The sequence below is a fragment of the Salvia hispanica genome, chromosome 4, assembly GCF_023119035.1.
Source record: "Salvia hispanica cultivar TCC Black 2014 chromosome 4, UniMelb_Shisp_WGS_1.0, whole genome shotgun sequence".
Taxonomy (NCBI): domain Eukaryota; kingdom Viridiplantae; phylum Streptophyta; class Magnoliopsida; order Lamiales; family Lamiaceae; genus Salvia; species Salvia hispanica.
In genome coordinates, this window is record NC_062968.1 from 6,604,010 (window position 1) to 6,607,721 (window position 3,712).

Consider the following 3,712-nt stretch of genomic DNA (forward strand, 5'->3'; position numbering starts at 1 on the left):
TAATTCTCGAGTTATTGTTGATATGATTCGCGAGATCCGTTGAAAGAGACAAATTGAATAAAGAAGATTATAGAAGTAGATAAATTGTGAAACACGGCTTGTGAAGTGGACGCATTTATTGGAAAAAATATGTTACAAGTGTGAAAAATGTGTAATTTTGTCTTGTCAACGTGTAGAAGGAAGCCACTCAAATACTCCCTCCTACACATAGTAATCAACCCCAAACTCTTAATTAATTTAAGCCATGATTCCCCTTTTAGCTATGGCTGTATCCCTTTTTGTGTTGATTATAATTCCTTCAATCATCTTGTACAAATTATGTTGGATTCCTCTTCGTCTTCAACGTATGATGGAGACTCAAGGAATCAGAGGCCCTCCTTACAGATTCCTCCATGGCACCACCAAAGAGATCATCAAGATAAAGCAGCAAACTAAAGATGCAGCTACTATGGACATATCTCATGATATATTTCCAATAATTCAGCCTCATTTGTATTCTTGGATTAAATTATATGGTAATACTATTACTTTTTCAGCGACTGTTTATTATTTTAGACTCATTTTATTAATTCACTTGTGTCTGTCTAAATTGATTGAAACAGGAAATAGTTTTCTTCACTGGATTGGGACTGAACCTGAAATAGTTGTTACTGAGCCAGAGTTGATCAAAGAAATCCTCAGCAACAAAGAAGGTACATATCCCAAAACCATAGCAAAAGGCTACATCAAGAAATTGGTAGGAGATGGACTTATTGTGGCAGAAGGTGAAAAATGGTCTAAGCTTAGGAAATTGTCTAATCATGCTTTCCATGGTGACTGCCTCAAGGTATTAAATAGTACCATTAATCATTTTTATTCAAGAAGAGATAATTAATCCTTGTCTGTTCATGTTGGTACATAGGAGATGGTACCTGCCATGATTTCTTGTGTTGAAACCATGCTTGAGAAATGGAGGAGTTACCATGGTAAAGAGATCGAGGTGTGCGGCGATTTCAGGCTTCTTAGCCCAGATGTGATTTCTAGAACAGCTTTTGGAAGTAGCTATTTGGAAGGGAGAAAGATATTTGATATGTTGTCCAATCTTGGTGTATTGATTTCCAGAAATGTGTTCAAGATTAGACTTTTTGGCATTGGGTATGTTATATGTTTCTCTCATGCAAATACTAATGCATCTAATCTGATATAACTTTTGGCATGGCAGAAGATTTATACGAACACGGGATGACATCGAAGCAGACAAAACCGAGCAGTTGCTTCATGATTCTATCATGGAACTAGTAAAGAAGAGACAGTTTGAAGTTCAAAGTGGCAAAGCAGACAGTTTCGGTAGTGATTTTCTAGGATCGCTCCTAAAAGGTCACCATTACACAGATCCGAAGAGCCAGATATCAGCAGCTGAAATCATCGATGAATGTAAAACATTCTACTTTTCTGGACAAGAAACAACATTCAGTTTACTATCATGGACCACATTTCTCCTTGCAATCCACACAGACTGGCAACAGAGAGCCAGGGAAGAAGTGTTACAGCTTTTCGGTCAACAAAATCCCTACTCGGATGGCCTTCCCAGATTAAAAACTGTACAAAAGATTGATATTTTTGTCTCCCAAATACTCTAAGAAGTGTAACATGATGTAATTTTGATAAATGTTTGTTGTGCAGGTTAACATGATATTATACGAAACACTGAGACTATACACCCCAGCAATTACTATTCAAAGGAGAATAGGCAGCAGAGTGAAGTTGGGAAAATATGTATTTCCTGCAAATATGAAAGTTTCTATTCCGCCTCTAGCCATCCACCGGAATCCTGACATATGGGTCAAGACGCTCACCTTTTCAAACCGGAACGATTCTCTGAAGGGATGGCTAAGGCGACGAATGGCAACCCCACAGCCTTCCTGGGATTTGGGTATGGACCGCGAACTTGTGTGGGCCTTAATTTGGCGATCAGTGAGGCAAAGATAGCGCTCTCGATGATCCTCCAACGTTACAAGTTCACACTCTCACCGGAGTATGTTCACTCGCCTTTGATGGTCTTCTCTGCTCACCCGCAGCACGGAGTTGGGATCTTGCTTCAGCCGCTTTAAAACAAGACTAAGCAGAGTTGTATTGTACCATCACCTTTGTTAGTATGCCTTGAATTTGTATAGGATTAGGTTTCCTAATTGGGATAGGATTATGTTTCCTAGGCCCAGTCTGTCTTATGTGTGCCTATATATATGGGAGTAGAGCACATAATCTATATCTGAAAATCGCAGTCATAATACAATTTGTTCTCCGTTTTTGCCCGTGGACGTAGCCAACACAACGTTGGTGAACCACGTAAATTCTGTGTCTATTTACGTTCTTTTGTTTCTCGATTCACAATTGCCCTATTTGTCATAACAAACTGGTATCAGAGCCTTGGTTTTCGATCTAGGGTTTTGAATTCCGCTGCGAGGGTTTTGTCTGGTAAATCGAGATGTCTGCTCTGAACGTGAAGGTTGACAAATTCACCGGGAGAAATAGTTTTGGTTTATGGCAGATCAAGATGCGATCTCTGCTGAAGCAGCAGGGTTTGTGGGAGCCGCTCAAAACAAAGAAGGCTACGGAGGATGATAAGGAGTGGACAACCCTAGACGAAAAGGCCCACTCGAGGATGTTGAAGTTGAATAAAATTTTGCTAGATTTGCGTAATGTTGAAGTTAAAGTAGAAGACGAGGATGCTGCTTTAATTTTGCTTGTGTCTCTGCCTGAATCTTACGAAAATTTTGTTGAGTCTTTTATGACTGGCAAGGAAACTCTTTCGTTGGAGGATGTTCGATCTGCTCTCCACATCAGAGAGGATCGTCAACAGGCAACGAGTTCAGCCACAGAAGATCTGCCATCGGGATTATCTGTTACGGGTAAAGGACAGAAGAAATTCGGACAAAAGAAGCAGAACTCAAAAGGTTCAAAAGGTCCTAAAGGCCCTAAGCCAGATGACATTTGCAGATATTGTAAAGAACCAGGGCATTGGAAGGCTAATTGTCCAAGGATAAAGAAGAAATTGGGCAAGAAGGAAGATGCTAACGGTTCTGCGACTGTGGCAGAAGCTGATGACACAAATTCGGAAGAAGAATTGGCCTTGGTTGCGGATGAACAACCACACTGTAATGATGTGTGGATTTTGGATTCTGGAGCGTCATATCATCTCTGTCCTCACAGGGAGTATTTCAACACTTATGAGCAGATAGATGGAGGCAATGTTACCATGGCCAACAGTGTTGTCTGCAAGGTGGTTGGCATCGGCTCAATCAGGATTAGGACTCATGATGGGGTCTTCTGCACCTTGAACGATGTTAGACATGTTCCACAGATGACGAAGAATCTGATATCCCTGAGTACATTTGATAGTAAGGGGTTCAGTTTCAAAGGTGAAGGTGGAATAATGCGTATTTTGAAAGGTTCGAAGGTGGTTCTGACAGCTTTGAAACGGGGTACCTTGTATGTTCTGAGAGGTTCCATCGTAGCAAATTCTGCTGATATTGCATCATCCGAGGTTGCAACCAAGGATATGACCAAGCTGTGGCATATGAGGCTCGGTCATATGGGAGAACGTGGCATGAGAATCATGTCGAATCGTGATTTTCTTTTGGGCCATAAGGTGCAGAAACTTGATTTCTGCGAACACTGTGTGTTGGGGAAGCTTCATCGCAGCAAGTTTCCAAAGAAAGGTGTTCATCGAACG

General features: G+C 41.0%; 1 pseudogene; it reads left to right on the forward strand.

Moving 5' to 3' along the window:
• Nucleotides 1–227: 227 nt before the first annotated feature.
• On the forward strand, nucleotides 228–2,302 carry LOC125222965 (annotated as a pseudogene).
• Nucleotides 2,303–3,712: the final 1,410 nt, after the last annotated feature.